The sequence below is a fragment of the Dama dama genome, chromosome 30 (genome assembly GCF_033118175.1).
Source record: "Dama dama isolate Ldn47 chromosome 30, ASM3311817v1, whole genome shotgun sequence".
NCBI lineage: Eukaryota > Metazoa > Chordata > Mammalia > Artiodactyla > Cervidae > Dama > Dama dama.
In genome coordinates, this window is record NC_083710.1 from 18,143,465 (window position 1) to 18,162,546 (window position 19,082).

Sequence of the window (19,082 nt, forward strand, 5' to 3'; positions counted from 1 at the left end):
AATTTGGAAAATACATTATAGAATAAACCACAAGATTATTAAAACGCCTTTAAACAGCATGAGTCCAATTTCCAAAGGAGGTTATAATACCCATATTTACTCATATTTCATCTTAAGTAATTATTCACACCCCATATTTCAAGAATAAAATTTGTAAGAATGAGTCCCCACTTAATTATCTCATCCCCTCTTTCTTCTTTTATTTCTGTTCTTTTTATTCTAAGAAGCAACTTTCTGGCTTCTAGAGAGAGCTCACAGGGGAATTTAATAACAAGAGCTGAGTGATCTAGATGAAAACATCAGACTCCCTCCTTCATGTACTTTCCTTTCTATACATCTAATTTTTTCCCCATTAAGGAATACCTTTTGGAAAAAAAACAGAGTGGGTTTGTTCTCACCACGGTTTGCAAAGGATTAAACACATGGTTTCTTCTTGCCGCTCTTGTATTGGCTGTTTCTTACCTGTTTCTGCCCCCATGTCCCCTAAAGTGTTAAAGATTGGGCTGGAACCTCGGCTAACTGCCACTGAGAAAGATTAGAAAGAGGGTGGAGTAAAGAACAGCTTCTCCAGGGACATCTGCTGGTGGTTCCAACCCACTGTGATCCCAGGGGGTTACAGGAACAGACTGGATGCAATTTGCCTGAAGAGGTTGCCTATCGGTAACCTGTTTCAGACCAAACATACCAACATATTAAATATGAAACCTGAAGGAAAGGGATATTCTAAATAAAGACCTTTTCATCACTTTGTAAAGATATTTTCTTCTCCTTTTCTAATTCCTCTTGCTTGCCTTTCTTCCATATTAATTATCATAGATACATTTCAAATCAAGATCTCTGTCACAACCCCTCTTTTATTTCTAGATAAAATATTTGATATGGAAGGATGATTTTTCATGAAAACATGAAATAACTTGCCTGTCTCCATTGCTAAGAGAGGCAGAGTGTTGGATTCTGTCTTCAAGAGTTCAACTTTCAGTGATGATATTAACTACTGCACATAACCACACAGTACCTCTGTTAATTTCATTGTAAAATAGGTGCGTGTGTTAGTTGCTCACTCGTGTCCGACTCTTTGCGACCCCACGGACTATAGCCTGCCAGGCTAATCTGTTCACTGAATTTTCCAGGCAAGAATACTGGAGTTTGGGTTGCCATTTCCTTCTCCAGGGGATCTTCCCAATCCAGGGATCAAACATGGGTCCCCTGCATTGCAGGTAGATTCTTTACCATCTGAGCCTCCAGGGAAGTTGTAAAATAGGCATGATATGATATTTAATATCTCCATTTCACCGAGTCTGGGTGAAGCTGGGGTGAGATAAATACTGAATAAAACTTAAAATGGAAAATACATACCACAGAAATATGAAGTATAGTGCATGGTAAAGAGCAGTGTCATAACTTGATCTTGTCTTTTGTTCCTTATTTGCTTTTTTGTTTGTTTCTTGCATTATGCCAAGCAAATAATAACAGCCAATATTTATGTTTCAAGCACTGTGCTAAGTGGCTTGTATATATTATTTATTTATATAATTATTGGTTACCATTACCATCTCTTTGTTACAGATGAGGAAACAAAGGCACAGAGCGGTAAAATAAGTTGCCCAAGGTCACACAGCTGGTAATGTAGTGGGTTGAATTTTGCCCCTGCAAAAAAAGTATATCCAAGTCCTACCCTCTGTACTTGGGCAAGTGACTATTTGAAAAAGTGTCTTCATAGATATAATTAAGTGGAAGATCTCGAGATAAGGTTATCCTGGATTATGGTGGGCCCTACATGTAATGTGAGCATCCTTATACAAAGACAGATGAACACACAGGCACAGAGGGAAAATGACCATGTGAAGATGGACTGGAGACATGCGGCCATAAGCCTGGACATGTCTGGGGCCATCAGAAATGAGCGAGAGACAAGGAAAGAGCCATCCCTAAAGCCTTCAGAGAAGGCGAGGCCCCGCTGCCTGCTTGATGTAGGAACTTAAAGTGACCAGAACGGTGGGAAAGGGCCTTTCTGCTGTCTTTTTTTTTTTTTTTTATTACTTTTTTTATTACTTTCTGCTGTCTTAAACCACCCAGTTTGTGGTAATATGTAACAGCAGCTGCAGGAGACCACCAGAGGGCCCAGCCCACGACTCAGAGAGAGCATGTATGACTCCAGAATGGAAACACTTGATCATTTTCTCTTAATTTCCTTTTGTATTTGCAATACAAGTAAACTTGGGAGAAGAGCAAGATTTCCAACTCAGTGTGGTATGATTGTTTCCATGAAATGAAGGGGTTAATAAATTGTGGGCCTGTGTTTTTACACAAACTAAGACATCAAAATCATTTTTATGTGAGGATGGGGTTGTTGAATGCCAAGCTTTTCAAAATATTTGGTCCAGAAGTTCAGTTCAGTTCAGTCACTCAGTCATGTCTGACTCTTTGAGACCCCATGGACTGCAGCACGCCAGGCCTCCCTGTCCATCACCAACTCCTGGGGTCCACACACGCCCATGCCCATTGAGTCGGTGATGCCATCCAACCATCTCATCCTCTGCCGTCCCCTTCTCCTCCTGCCTTCAACCTTTCCTAGCATCAGGGTCTTTTCCAGTGAGTCAGTTCTTCACATGAGGTGGCCAAAGTATTGGAGTTTCAGCTTCAACATCAGTCCTTCCAATGAACACCCAGGACTGATCTCCTTCAGGATGGACTGGTTGGATCTCCTTGCAGGGACTCTCAAGAGTCTTCTCCAACACCACAGTTCAAAAGCATCAGTTCTTTGGGGTTCAGCTTTCTTTATAGTCCAACTCTCACATCCATACATGACCACTGGAAAAACCATAGCCTTGACTAGATGGACCTTTGCTGGCAAAGTAATGTCTCTGCTTTTTAACATGCTGTCTAGGTTGGTCATAACTTTTCTTCCAATGAGTAAAGCGTCTTTTTATTGCATGGCTGCAATCACCATCTGCAGTGATTTTGGAGCCCAAGAAAATAAAGTCAGCCAGTGTTTCCACTGTTTCCCCATCTATTTCCCATGAAGTGATGGGACCAGATGCCATGATCTTAGTTTTCTGAATGTTGAGCTTTAAGCCAACTTTTTCACTCTCCTCTTTCACTTTCATCAAGAGGCTTTTTAGTTCCTCTTCACTCTCTGCCATAAGGGTGGTATCATCTGCATATCTGAGGTTATTGATATTTCTCCGGGCAGTCTTGATTCCAGCTTGTGCTTCTTCCAGCCCAGCATTTCTCATGGTGTACTCTGCATATAAGTTAAATAAACAGGGTGACAATATACAGCCTTGACGTACTCCTTTTCCTATTTGGAACCAGTCTGTTGTTCCATGTCCAGTTCTAACTGTTGCTTCCTGACCTGCATACAGATGTCTCAAGAGGCAGGTCAGGTGGTCTGGTATTCCCATCCCTTTCAGAATTTTCCACAGTTTATTGTGATCCACACAGTCAAAGGCTTTGGCATAGTCAATAAACCAGAAATAGATGCTTTCTAGAACTTTCTTGCTTTTTCAATGATCCAGTAGAAGTTGGCAATTTGATCTCTGGTTCCTCTGCCTTTTCTAAAACTAGCTTGAACATCTGGAAATTCACAGTTCACCTACTATTGAAGCCTGGCTTGGAGAATTTTGAGCATTACTTTACTAGCGTGTGAGATTAGTGCAATTGTGCAGTAGTTTGAGCATTCTTTGACATTGCCTTTCTTAGGGATTGGAATGAAAACTGACCTTTTCCAATCCTGTGGCCACTGCTGAGTTTTCCAAATTTTCTGGCATATTGAGTGCAGCACTGTCACAGCATCATCTTTCAGGATTTGAAATAGCCCAACTGGAATTCCATCACCTCCACTAGCTTTGTTCATAGTGACGCTTCCTAAGGCCCACTTGACTTCACATTCCAGGATGTCTGGCTCTAGGTGAGCAATCACACCATCGTGATTATCTGGGTCGTGAAGATCTTTTTGGTATAGATCTTCTGTGTATTCTTGCCACCTCTTCTTAATATCTTCTACTTCTGTTAGGTTCATACCATTTCTGTCCTTTATTGAGCCTATCTTTGCATGAAATATTCCCTTGATATCTCTAATTTTCTTGAAGAGATCTCTAGTCTTTCCCACTCTATTGTTTTCCTCTGTTTCTTTGCATTGATCACTGAGGGAGGCTTTCTTATCTCTCCTTGCTATTCTTTAGAGAAGTAACCTACAATAATTTAGTTTTTTAAAACATTAAAAATCCTTTTCAGAAGGAGAAAATAATACATTAACCCTCAGCATAGATAAGCAAACTTACTAACAAGTAAACCCTTTAAGGCTCAGAGGCTCAGTGGTAAAGAATCCGCCCGGCAATGCAGGAGACGTGGGTTTGATCTCTGGGTTGTGAAGATCCTTTGGAGAAGGAAATGACAACCCACTCCAGTATTCTTGCCTGGAAATCCCATGGGCAGAGGAGCCTGCTGAGCTACAGTCCATGGCATCACAAGAGTCGGACATGGCTGAGCAACTAAACAGAAACACCAACAAACCCAGTGAGAGCAGAACACAAGACCATTTTACTTGACAAGCTAAGATCTGTGTTATTATTATCAGTAACAATGACAATGTCAGCTTGGGATCAATGCATCTTGTCTTGCATACTTAGAAAAAAAAAAAAACAATTCCTTAGAGATATTGGTTTTCTTAAGCCAGATTAAAACTTCTCTGAACGATCTAGCATTTCTTAACATGGTTAATATATTTTACTGAAGAATAAATTTTTCTTCTAAAAAATTCTCTCCATTTCCAATGATTTATAATACACCATTAGAAAGCTTTTATAAATATAATTCTTTGGAGGTTGAGTAAAACTTTGGGTCGAGGCTGCTTCCTCTCTTCCTTGCCTCTGGGACATCAGCTATGCATGATGGCAATTCAGCTAGATGACTCAGGAATTGCCCTCCTTCAGGGGATCTTCCTGATCCAGGGATTGAACCCACATCTCCTACATTGCAGGTAGATTCTTTACCACTGAGCCACTGAGGAAGTCCATTAACTATTGTACTAGGTACCAAAAACATGGAGAAAAACAGGACTGCTTTTTCAGCATTTTACAACAGTGAGGAGGTAAATAAGTAAAGGGACAACCAAACCTGGGGTGATATAAAATTAGATACATAGGGCACTGTGTAAGGATATCTGGTCTTTATTTGGAGGAGAACAAGATCAGGGTTCCTGAAAGGGCAGGTATTGCAGGTCTATGCCATGAGTGCACACAAATTTGAAGACTACTGAAGGAGTTCTATCTTGGTTGCTAAGATGCTGCTCTGATACCCTGGCTGCCTGGGCCCGATTCTGTGATCTCCCCAGGATTCAGCTGGGCAGGAGGTCTGTAGTACCTCTGCCAACACACCAGCCCACATCTGTTCTGGTTGCTCAGACGTTGACGCCCATTAAGTATTTTCAGTATCTCTGGTGTTTGGGATTGACAGGGATGGGGAGAGAAATAACCTAGCCCACTTGACCAGGGCATGGCCCAGCTCTCGCCGGTTTGGCTACCCTCCCAGTGTTGACACTGTTATCGGAGGTCAGTGCTCTGTGATCACCAACACCCGTGTTGTGCCCGCTTCCCTTAGAATGTTTCTCATCCTCATAATTTCCCATTATTCTGCTACCTTCAACATTTATGCATTTCTCTTTTCTTATGCCTTTAGGACCCTGCTCTAGGCTTCACACTCTTGGATGTGTGATCAATAAAGCTAGTGAAGTAATTGAATCTTACAGATGTAAACTGTGACTTTATGTCTTCAGCAGGGAGGCACTCACCCATAGGTGCCCCTTTCCCCTATAAAGGAGAGCCATCGTCTAATGACACGTCTTGCCCCAGTCATTGCCGTTCTCCTCTATGTCCCTGTCCACCAACGCTGGACTCCTGACATCCGAGGAAAATCAGAGACCTCGCTGGAATCACTGAAAGAGTTACTCTTTGACTTGACAGTCTCACTATTGTTTGCTGAAATTTTACCAGTAAGTTCAAGTGACAGCTGGGGGACATAGTAAAGAAAAGGTTTTCATTATCAGAGGCCTTAGTGAGATGTGCTCATGGTCAAGGTTCAGAGGGGCTGGAAACTCAAAGAGGCTGAGTCTTGGGGACTCAGAGTCAACTGACTCTCAGCACATTGTTGACGCTTTGGGTTTGCCAAGTTTCTAGTACAAAATGGTGCTGTTTTTCTCTAGAGCAGTTTATGTGCTCAGTATTAGAGCCAAGGCAGGCTCACAGTTTGTTTTCATGCCTTTTTGGGAGCTTAACCTGTGTGATCTGCAGAGGTCTGGATTACCAGTCCTTTCACTCACTAGGTGTCTCACAGGTTGGATCGGTTCTTGGACCCTCGGCAGACGTGTGGGTTCTAGCAAGCAGCTGTGACGGTCATTATCTCCCATCTGTTTGTCCCCCTCCACTCCTAACTTTGAAATGAAAATGCACTGCTGTTGCTGCTGACCTGTAGCCTATTGGCAACTTATCCTTTTCCAGAGTATTTTCTGCTAGGCAAAAGCAAACACAACAAAAAAAAGTCAAAAGCACAACAAAACTTGAAACATCAAAACTCAAGGCAGTTTGGGATAAAATGATGGATCTGTGTAAATCGGCCCTTAGCTCTTAAGGGTGTTGCAAATTGAGATCCTATCCTGATTTCATCTTATTTTTGAAACTCTTGTACTCCAATCTCTGTGCATCTTGTTCTGTTCCTTCCTTGAGGTTAGAGCGTAAGCTCCCAGCTCTGATTAGTAGCTCTTCCACAACTATTTTGTCTACATTTTCTGTCTGTCTCTCTATCTATCATTAATCTTCTCTATTTTTATCATTTGCTTATCTTCAGAATTATCTCATAATTCTCTTATTCAGCATTATGCTTTACTCTATTTACACATAAATAGTATTTATTACAAATAAATCACTAGTACTTTTTATGATAGTAGGATCATCTCTTCCCTTTCATTTGCACTTGCACCTAAAGTAGCACCCATTATATTAAATATTTCTAGTAGAATAGCTTGCTTTCACACCATTTTATCAAAATTATTCTCCTTGAGTCAGGTAATTGTGGTAGATTTTCGTAGATCACCTATTTGTTGTTGTATTTCTTTAGAAACAACTTTTTTCCTTGACCTTTTGATATCAAAACACTTTATTTAATAATTTTACCTACCCTAACATATTCAAAACCCTTTCATATGGCATTTTTTCCCTGAATTAAAAATTTTACTGAATATAATAGAATTAACATATAACTTTATATTAGTTTTAAGTGTACAACATAATGATCCAATATTTGTAAAATGATCATCACAATAAGTCTAGTTAATATCTATCACCAGACATACGTACACATTTTTTGTCTTGTGATGGGAACTTTTAAGACATACTCTCTCAGTGACCTTCAAATACATAAAGCGGTACTATTAACTCTAGTCACCATGCTGTAGATTACATTCCCATGACTTACTTATTTTGTAACTGGAAGTTTTGTACGCTTGATCCCTTTCACCTATTTTGTTCATAATCTGTATTTTAAAAATTCCAACCAGCTGGGTCTGAACTGACCTCTTCATTGCTGCACAGATGTCTCTCTGCTTCACTCATCCCATATGTCTCAGCCTGACTAATAATGTTTCCATTTGACCTGAGCCAAACTAGATACTTCCCTGTTGTTCTTTTCTTCTTTAACCCACCATATTCCATTTGTGTTCAGTGGTTGCAGATTTTGCAACATAGTTCCCCCGTTTTCAAAGTCCACTGGCCCTTTTTCCAAGTCCACTGAGCCTGGCTTGGTCCAGGTCCTCATCACGGTTCAGCTGATGGAATCATCTACTATTGGCTCCACTGGAACCAGTCGGTCTAGTCACCATACTCCACTCCTTTCTCCCCTCTGCTCTGCTTGTGTTCATTTATCATTGTTTTGTCCCTTACTTCCTGCTTTTTTTTTTCTGCCCTCAAAGCACTTCTCAGCTGGGAACATCCCAGTTGAAAATTACTTTAATTCCTTTTGGGGATGTGGTAAAGTATGAAAGCAACATAAAACAAACAGCACAAGCAACCCAAGAACAAGAGCCCCCTGGTTCTTCAGAATCAGGTTCCCAGAGCCATCATGACCCCCCACGGCAGGGCAGGCAGTGTCTTCCTGGTACCCCCACAAGACTGCTCAGACACTGGCTGCTTCTCTCTCAGGACTGGAGTTGTTTGACTGTGGAGGATGGGGACCATGTCTCACCCACCCTTCGTTCCTCCTTTTCCAATTACTGTTTAACACATTCCCACCAGGTAGGTCCTGCTGTGCCCAGGGTGATCTCCATTTGACTCTGCAGCCTCTCCCTGCTCTCCTGAGGCTCCTCCTGACACTCAGCGCCTGCAATAGAGGAGTATTTTTCCTCTGTGGGCCCACTTGGGCTCGCTGGCTTCAAACCATGCACTTTCTGTGGCCATCTTCTTTCTTTACTGAAAATTATTTTAATTCCTGACTAAAACACCTATATCTTCTCCAGAATCTGGACTGTGCCTGATGTGAGTATAGGTTCTTGCTCTCTGTCTTGTATTGTGATTTGTAAACTTTCTGGGTAAGCTAGCCAAAAATGCAGATTTCTGTGGCTTGTTCCCCCAGCACTGTGATTAATACCCCAGCAAACTGTAATAAATGTTCTCCCATTCATGTCTGGGATCAAGAAAGGGTCTCCTTTCCTTCACCAGAGAACCCACCTCATTAGCCTTGCTCTGATTGGGGCACTGCTCACCCCAAATCAATCCGGTGGCCAGAGTGACTACCCATAACTACCCACGCTGTTGATTCATTTGCACGACTCAAAGCCAAGAGCTTAACATCTTCAATCAAGTTGACAGAATTTAGTTTGGTTTTGTGATCCATAAGTCCCAGTTTCCTCAGGTGTGCAGGTAAAAATGCTGTACAGACTAGAGTGGGAAGTGACTGAACCCAAATGAGTTGAAAAAGGAACAAGGTTTTCAGAAGAGAACCACAGGTGTTGGTTGTTATTCACTATGCCTTCTTATTCATCTTTATGTTTAGCCACTAGCAGATGCTTGGTATAATACATGGTTAAGGCTCATTATGTGTGTGTCAAGTGAATGATAAATAAGTGAATATATCTTTACTGTAAGTAATTGAGATGTGTTATAGTAAATTCATCTGGTCCTCTAGAGTTTCATCTACTTTAAATTCCATAAGGTTTTGTGTTGATGTATTTCTGTTCCAGGCTGAACATCTTTATGGCTACATAATCATAAACCTCTCCATGTAATCTAATGTTCTAGAGATATCAAAACACCGAAATTTTTCATCACAGAGCGACACAAAACTGAAGGCAAAAACATCAAAGTTCACAACAACAAGACTCCTATGTTAGGAACAGCATTATCAGTTGAGTTGGCCAACAGCGCTCTATTTTTGTTATCAATGTTACTGCTTTCAATTTTAAATATGCAGAATACTGATTTAATACAGCTTGCTACAAAACACTAATATCAAATTCATGTTTGCTGCAAAATACCACATCTCGAATCTGCTTTCTTAGCTTTCAAAATTGACATTTAATTAGGGAGAAATTTGTCTTAAGCCTGTGGCAAGTTGATGGTATCCATTATACACTGCTGCTTAACAATGCACTCTAAAATTCACTCACTTAAAACAGCAATAATTTATTTTTATCATGAATCTTCAGTTTGTCAGGGCTCAGCAGGGACAACTCATTTGCTCAACTAGAGGTCAGCTTGGGTAAGCTTGACCGGATTCATGTGTTGCTTGGGCTTCCTCAGAGCATGGTAGGTGGTTCTCAAATACAAGCATCCTGAGAGAGAAAAAGTGAAAACCCAGTGCCTTTAAGGCCAGTGTATGAAAACCAGCATAGTGCCTTTACCTCTGAATTTTATTGGTCAAGCAGTCATAAAGCCCAGATTTATGGAGAGGAAATATTTATGGCAATGTTTGTAAATGCCACAGCAATCTCAGTCTTGGCTCTTGCCCATATAAATGAAGCTTTACTGGAACACTGAATTGTTATCACATCAATATTTTAAGGCTCTCAGAACTAATTCAACTTCTTAGAATATTAGACGTCTCCCTTTGATTCAAGAAATCTGACTCTAATTCTTCAGTGAAACAATCTTGTGTGTGCCTGGGTGTGTGTTAAGTCACTTCAGTCATGTCCGACTCTTTGCAACCCTGTAGACTATAGCCCGCCAGGCTTCTTTGTCCATGGGATTCTCCAGGCAAGAATACTGGAGTGGGTTGCCGTGCCCTCCTCCAGTGGGTGTTCCTGACCCAGGGATTGAACCTGTGTCTCCTTTGACTCCTGCATTGCAGGCAGATTCTTTACCACTGAGCCACTGGGAAAACCCCAAAACAATCCTAACATGCACAAATTCCCCCAGGAATCTGTGCTAACTAACCCTCACGCGTCAAGCTGGCCCTGGTCACTGCACTCAGTTGGAATTTTGCTCTGGGCCATAGTACCCTACCCTGCAGCTAGAGAAGTGGGAGGTGAGCTTGCTGAAAGACTTGTCAGCCAAGGGATGCCTACTCTTCCTGTGTGAGAAATAGACCCTAACTTGGAATACTTCAATTCTCGCCAGAAAATTGTCCAAGACAATTCAAATGTGAATGCTTTACAGTACCTCTCTGCTTGAGTTATTTGGGGGCGTGACTGGTTAAATACAAAGTGAACACATAAACAGCTTCCTGAGAAAACAGTGACGCTATTCAGCGCATCGCCAGGAAACACAGCTCTCTTGGAAATGTTGAATCTCCTCGTGAGAAAAGACTTCAGAGATCACACCATCTATGCTTCCCCTGCCAGGGAATGATGCCAAGTGGGGAGTACCTGGTGGGGTGGACATGGGAGTGGGAAAGAACAGGATACATTTCTTTGTAATAATCAGAAAAGTTTCACATGCCTCTCTGGTATGTGCATATTCATCTACCACGCAAAGCTGTACAATGGATGTGGGAAATCCTCTTTGGCGACCCAGCATGATCTAGGATATAACAGAAAGAAGTGCACCTTTTAATTTCACTCTGCTTGCTGTTTCTGTGTTGCTGAGATGATTGCTGAGGCCTTCCTCATGACAGGAAACAGTGCTAGTCAATGTGTTTGGTTGGTACACGGCATCTGGTCCCTGGAAGTACCGTGGACCTAGTGGGAGGCAGAAAGGAGAACAGAGAACAATGTGGATATTGTCACCGGCCTTTGTCTACTCCAAGATTTACGTGACTTGAGAGGCGTAAAACCCTAGAGACTCTCCTTTTCCTAAAAGGAACTTTTCATTCGTCAAAAATGTACATGTTTGCTGGATGTTGAGCAGGAAAAGTTCTCTAATGTGTAAGTGCGGGGAAGCACTCTCAGTATTTGCAAAACGCCATTCCCCTAAGTTTGGCCAAGATCAGGTAATGCAGATTTTTATTTCCTACCTACCCTTTTCTCATGTTTGACTCTCCCCTGGGAGCTTCTACTCTTTGAGCCCAAATTTATGCCAACATTAGTAGAAAAAAACCTGTGTTTTCTAAATCACAAACTTCCTTGTGTGATGGTGGAAGAATGTCAGGCAGAACACAATTTTGTTATATTTCCCTTTCAAGGAACACCCACAGTCAGTTTGTCAATGGAGCTGGAAATAAATCTAGGTTGAGATGATTTTTAATTGGCTTTTAATTAATACTTCTGAAAAACCTATAATTATGAGCAACTGGTTCTTGGAGTCATACCAAGTTTATTCAAAAATAAGAAGCAAATATTCTTATTACCTTTGAAATATATTGTCCATCTTCAAACTTGAATATGCTTTGAATTTACTTCCAAAGAATTCCCATATAAAGGAATCTATTGTGTCCCTTTTTAACCTTATACATTTCTTGTGCTATTTTAATCTGCTGTTACTCTTTTAAATATCAGATTTCAAAATGCAGCACATAAAGATGAACTATGCAGTTCATTATACTTTTTTCCTCAAGTTAAGAATATAATCTGCCTACAACACCTGCTCTCTTGGTGGTTGGGTTTTCTTTTCCTCTGTGTTCAGTGTTGACGCATAAGGCCCAGAAATTGCATCTTCAGTTTAGCTGGTCATTCTTCTTGAGCAGAGAAGGTTGTTTCTCTGCCACTGGGACATAAAACCCTGCATTTTATTTATTTTGTTTCTTATTTCAAATATCTGTCCTATGCTTCAAGGCTTTAGACTTATTTTTCAATTTCCTCTAGAAGACATTGTTAGCTTTGTTTTCCAAATCTTCTTTCATATTTTATCTAGAATGTGCATTGAGAGTTCTAGCTTCTCCATGGCTAGTCTCTCCATGTCCTTCTCTTTCTTTGTTTTTTCCTGATTGTCTTGTGTTTACTTTTATTGACTTCCTAAACTGGATTATCCAGACCATCCCTTTTATTTGTGAATCCTGGGTTAGTGTCCTCTCTTTCACTCTCCATCTCTTCCTTTCAGCCAGGAGCTATAGAGTGGACGGGTGACCTGTAGATATGGGGTTAGGAATGCAGTTCTATGTCTATTAAAAAATTGATTTATAGGATTACAGGATGCGGAGAAGGGGGGATAAACTGGATTAAACCACAGGGGCTATTCATCATACAAATGTGAATTATTTCTGGGAAATTTTCTTTCAATGTCTGTAGAGAGAGGGTATGCTGAGGTTAAGGGCTCAGTGATGAAGATGCCAGATGAACACCTACGAAGGATAACAGAAAAGGACAGTATCTCTATGGCTATGAAAATCTAGAGGGGATAAGACTAGTCATCAAAGAAAGAAAGAACTTAAACTGAGGTGGAGGGCAGGGGGGAAGTTAGGTCATAGAGTTTCAAACATAAAACCTAGAAGATGGAGGAAATTGGTACCAATGATACAGAAAGAGATTAACATTAGATTCAAACTAAGGAAAGTGTATCTGATGTCCCACAGAAAAAGAGAATTATCTCCAGAACAGGGGCAAGAAGCATTTTGAAAATGGAAAAAGCCAGACTTAGGTGTGTGACCTGCAGACAGCCACTTGTTGAATACCTACAATTTAGGCCTTGGGTAGAATTCATTGCCTGAGACAGCAAGGCCTTTCAGACAGAGCAGAGTAACAAAGTATGTGTGTGTGTTAAGTCGCTTCAGTTGTGTCTGACTCTTTGGGACCCCACGGACTATAGCCCTCCAGGCTCCTCTGTTCATGGGGTTCTCCAGGCAAGAATACTGGAGTGGATTGCTGTGCCCTCCTCCAGGGAGAGTAGCAAAGTACAAGGACTGATGTTTGAAGATGAGTTTTGAGCTCTGACAATATGTTTCGGCTGGTCTCTGCAGAAAGGGGAATTTGGGGAACTCAGTGTTTCAAGGGGTCCTAGGTAGATACTTTTCATTATTCTTCTTTAATTTCTTCTTCATTTCTTCTTTTTTTTTTTTATTTTTTTTTTATTATTTTTTTTTTCCAGTGGGTTTTGTCATACATTGATATGAATCAGCCATGGATTTACATGTATTCCCAATCCCGATCCCCCCTCCCACCTCCCTCTCCACCCGATTCCTCTGGGTCTTCCCAGTGCACCAGGCCGGAGCACTTGTCTCGTGCATCCCACCTGGGCTGGTGATCTGTTTCACCATAGATAGCATACATGCTGTTCTTTTGAAATATCCCACCCTCACATTCTCCCACAGAGTTCAAAAGTCTGTTCTGTATTTCTGTGTCTCTTTTTCTGTTCTGCATATAGGGTTATCGTTATCACCTTTCTAAATTCCATATACATGTGTCAGTATGCTGTAATGTTCTTTATCTTTCTGGCTTACTTCACTCTGTATAATGGGCTCCAGCTTCATCCATCTCATTAGGACTGGTTCAAATGAATTCTTTTTCATGGCTGAGTAATATTCCATGGTGTATATGTACCACAGCTTCCTTATCCATTCATCTGCTGATGGGCATCTAGGTTGCTTCCATGTCCTGGCTATTATAAACAGTGATGCGATGAACATTGGGGTGCACGTGTCTCTTTCAGATCTGGTTTCCTCAGTGTGTATGCCCAGAAGTGGGATTGCTGGGTCATATGGCAGTTCTATTTCCAGTTTTTTAAGAAATCTCCACACTGTTTTCCATAGCGGCTGTACTAGTTTGCATTCCCACCAACAGTGTAAGAGGGTTCCCTTTTCTCCACACCCTCTCCAGCATTTATTGCTTGTAGACTTTTGGATAGCAGCCATCCTGACTGGCGTGTAATGGTACCTTGTTGTGGTTTTGATTTGCATTTCTCTAATAATGAGTGATGTTGAGCATCTTTTCATGTGTTTGTTAGCCATCTGTATGTCTTCTTTGGAGAAATGTCTGTTTAGTTCTTTGGCCCATTTTTTGATTGGGTCATTTATTTTTCTGGAATTGAGCTGCAGGAGTTGCTTGTATATTTTTGAGATTAATCCTTTGTCTGTTTCTTCATTTGCTATTATTTTCTCCCAATCTGAGGGCTGTCTTTTCACCTTACTTATAGTTTCCTTTGTAGTGCAAAAGCTTTTAAGTTTCAATAGGTCCCATTTGTTTAGTTTTGCTTTTATTTCCAATATTCTGGGAGGTGGGTCATAGAGGATCTTGCTTTGATTTATGTCGGAGAGTGTTTTGCCTATGTTCTCCTCTAGGAGTTTTATAGTTTCTGGTCTTACATTTAGATCTTTAATCCATTTTGAGTTTATTTTGGTGTATGGTGTTAGAAAGTGTTCTGGTTTCATTCTTTTACAAGTGGTTGACCAGTTTTCCCAGCACCACTTGTTAAAGAGGTTGTCTTTTTTCCATTGTATATCCTTGCCTCCTTTGTCAAAGATAAGGTGTCCATAGGTTCGTGGATTTATCTCTGGGCTTTCTATTCTGTTCCATTGATCTATATTTCTGTCTTTGTGCCAGTACCATACTGTCTTGATGACTGTGGCTTTGTAGTAGAGTCTGAAGTCAGGCAGGTTGATTCCTCCAGCTCCATTCTTCTTTCTCAAGATTACTTTGGCTATTCGAGGTTTTTTGTATTTCCATACAAATTGTGAAATTCTTTGGTCTAGTTCTGTGAAAAATACCGTTGGTAGCTTGATAGGGATTGCATTGAATCTATAGACTGCTTTGGGTAGAATAGCCATTTTGACAATATTAATTCTTCCAATCCATGAACACGGTATGTTTCTCCATCTGTTTGTGTCCTCTTTGATTTCTTTCATCAGTGTTTTATAGTTTTCTATGTATAGGTCCTTTGTTTCTTTAGGTAGATATACTCCTAAGTATTTTATTCTTTTTGTTGCAATGGTGAATGGTATTGTTTCCTTAATTTCTCTGTCTGTTTTTTCATTGTTAGTATATAGGAATGCAAGGAATTTCTGTGTGTTAATTTTATATCCTGCAACTTTACTATATTCATTGATTAGCTCTAGTAATTTTCTGGTAGAGTCTTTAGGGTTTTCTATGTAGAGGATCATGTCATCTGCAAACAGTGAGAGTTTTACTTCTTCTTTTCCTATCTGGATTCCTTTTACTTCTTTTTCTGCTCTGATTGCTGTGGCCAGAACTTCCAACACTATGTTGAATAGTAGTGGTGAGAGTGGGCACCCTTGTCTTGTTCCTGATTTCAGGGGAAATGCCTTCAATTTTTCACCATTGAGGGTGATGCTTGCTGTGGGTTTGTCATATATAGCTTTTATTATGTTGAGGTATGTTCCTTCTATTCCTGCTTTTTGGAGAGTTTTAATCATAAATGAGTGTTGAATTTTGTCAAAGGCTTTCTCTGCATCTATTGAGATAATCATATGGTTTTTATCTTTCAATTTGTTAACGTGGTGTATTACATTGATTGATTTGCGGATATTAAAGAATCCTTGCATTCCTGGGATAAAGCCCACTTGGTCATGGTGTATGATTTTTTTAATATGTTGTTGGATTCTGTCTGCTAGAATTTTGTTAAGGATTTTTGCATCTATGTTCATCAGTGATATTGGCCTGTAGTTTTCTTTTTTTGTGGCATCTTTGTCTGGTTTTGGAATTAGGGTGATGGTGGCCTCATAGAATGAGTTTGGAAGCTTACCTTCTTCTGCAATTTTCTGGAAGAGTTTGAGTAAGATAGGTGTTAGCTCTTCTCTAAATTTTTGGTAGAATTCAGCTGTGAAGCCATCTGGTCCTGGGCTTTTGTTTGCTGGAAGATTTTTGATGACAGTTTCGATTTCCTTGCTTGTGATGGGTCTGTTAAGATCTTCTATTTCTTCCTGGTTCAGTTCTGGAAAGTTATACTTTTCTAAGAATTTGTCCATTTCATCCAAGTTGTCCATTTTATTGGCATAGAGCTGCTGGTAGTAGTCTCTTATGATCCTTTGTATTTCAGTGTTGTCTGTTGTGATCTCTCCATTTTCATTTCTAATTTTGTTAATTTGGTTTTTCTCTCTTTGTTTCTTAATGAGTCTTGCTAATTGTTTGTCAATTTTGTTTATTTTTTCAAAAAACCAGGTTTTAGCTTTGTTGATTTTTGCTATGGTCTCTTTAGTTTCTTTTGCATTTATTTCTGCCCTGATTTTTAAGATTTCTTTCCTTCTGCTAACTCTGGGGTTCTTCATTTCTTCCTTCTCTAATTGCTTTAGGTGTAGAGTTAGGTTATTTAATTGGTTTTTTTCCTGTTTCTTGATGTAAGCCTGTAATGCTATGAACCTTCCCCTTAGCACTGCTTTTACAGTGTCCCATAGGTTTTGGGTTGTTGTGTTTTCATTTTCATTCATTTCTATACATATTTTGATTTCTTTTTTGATTTCTTCTATGATTTGTTGGTTATTCAGAAGCGTGTTATTTAGCCTCCATATGTTTGAAGTTTTAACAATTTTTTCCCTGTAATTGAGATCTAATCTTACTGCACTGTGGTCAGAAAAGATGACTGGAATGATTTCAATTTTTTTGAATTTTCCAAGACCAGATTTATGGCCCAGGATGTGATCTATTCTGGAGAATGTTCCGTGTGCACTTGAGAAAAAGGTGAAGTTGATTGTTTTGGGGTGAAATGTCCTATAGATATCAATTAGGTCTAGCTGGTCCATTGTGTCATTTAAGGTTTGTGTTTCCTTGTTAATTTTCTGTTTAGTTGATCTATCCATAGTTGTGAGTGGGGTATTAAAGTCTCCCACTATTATTGTGTTACTATTAATTTCCTCTTTCATACTCGTTAGCGTTTGCCGTACATATTGCGGTGCTCCTATGTTGGGTGCATATATATTTATAATTGTCATATCTTCTTTTTTGATTGATCCTTTGATCATTATGTAGTGTCCTTCTTTGTCTCTTTTCATTTCCTTTATTTGAAAGTCTATTTTATCTGATATGAGTATTGCGACTCCTGCTCTCTTTTGGTCTCCGTTTGCATGAAATATTTTTTTCCAGCCCTTCACTTTTAGTCTGTATGTGTCTCTTGTTTTGAGGTGGGTCTCTTGTAGACGGCATATATAGGGGTCTTGTTTTTGTATCCATTCAGCCAATCTTTGTCTTTTGGTTGGGGCAGTCAACCCATTTATATTTAGGGTAATTATTGATAGGTGTGGTCCCGTTGCCATTTACTTTGTTGTTTTGGGTTCACGTTTGTACAGCCTTTCTGCATTTCCTGTCTAGAGAAGATCCTTTAGCATTTGTTGAAGAGCTGGTTTGGTGGTGCTGAATTCTCTCAATCTGAATGAGATCCTTGCTGGGTACAATAATCTAGGTTGTAGGTTATTCTCTTTCATTACTTTCAGTACGTCCTGCCATTCCCTTCTGGCCTGGAGGGTTTCTATTGATAGATCAGCTGTTATCCTTATGGGAATCCCTTTGTGTGTTATTTGTTGTTTTTCCCTTGCTGCTTTTAATATTTGTTCTTTGTGTTTGATCTTTGTTAATTTGATTAATATGTGTCTTGGGGTGTTTCGCCTTGGGTTTATCCTGTTTGGGGCTCTCTGGGTTTCTTGGACTTGGGTGGCTATTTCCTTCCCTATTTTAGGGAAGTTTTCAGCTATTATCTCCTCGAGTATTTTCTCATGGCCTTTCTTTTTGTCTTCTTCTTCTGGAACTCCTATGATTCGAATGTTGGGGCGTTTCACAGTGTCCCAGAGGTCCCTGAGGTTGTGCTCATTTCTTTTGATCCTTTTTTCTTTTTTCCTCTCTGCTTCATTTATTTCCACCATTTTATCTTCTACCTCACTTATCCTATCTTCTGCCTCCGTTATTCTACTCTTGGTTCCCTCCAAAGTGTTTTTGATCTCATTCATTGCATTATTCATTTGTAATTGACTCTTTTTTATTTCTTCTAGGTCTTTATTAAACAGTTCTTGAATCTTTTCAATCTTTGTTTCCAGGCTATTTATCTGTAACTCCATTTTGTTTTCAAGATTTTGGATCATTTTTATTATCATTATTCTAAATTCTTTTTCAGGTAGATTCCCTATCTCCTCCTCTTTTGTTTGACTTGGTGGGCATTTTTCATGTTCCTTTACCTGTTGGGTATTTCTTTGCCTTTTCATCTTGTTTAGATTGCTGTATCTGGAGTGGGCTTTCTGTATTCTGGAGGTCTGTGGTTCCTTTTTGTTGTGGAGGATTAACCCAGTGGGTGGGGTTTGACCATTGGCTTGTCGAGATTTCCTGGTTAGGGAAGCTTGCGTCAGTGTTCTGGTGCGTGGAACTTGATGTCTTCTCTTTGGAGAGCAATGGAGTGCCCAGTAATGAGTTTTGAGATGGGTCTATGTGTTAGGTGTGACCTTGGGCAGCCTGTATATTGATGTTCAGGGCTATGTTCCTGCGTTGCTGGAGAATTTGCGTGGTATGTCTTGCTCTAAAACTTATTGGCTCTTGTGTGGTGGTTGGTTTCAGTGTAGGTATGGAGGCTTTTGAACAGTCACTTATTACTTAAAGTTCCTTGTAGTCAGGAGTTTTCTGGTGTTCTCAGGTTTTGGGCTTAAGTCTCCTGCCTCTGGATTTCAGTTTTATTCTTCCTGTAGTCTCAGGACTTCTCCAACTATACAGCCCTGATAAGAAAACTTCTAGGTTAATGGCTAAAAGATTCTCCCCCGTTAGGGACACCCAGAGAGGTTCACAGAGTCACATGAAG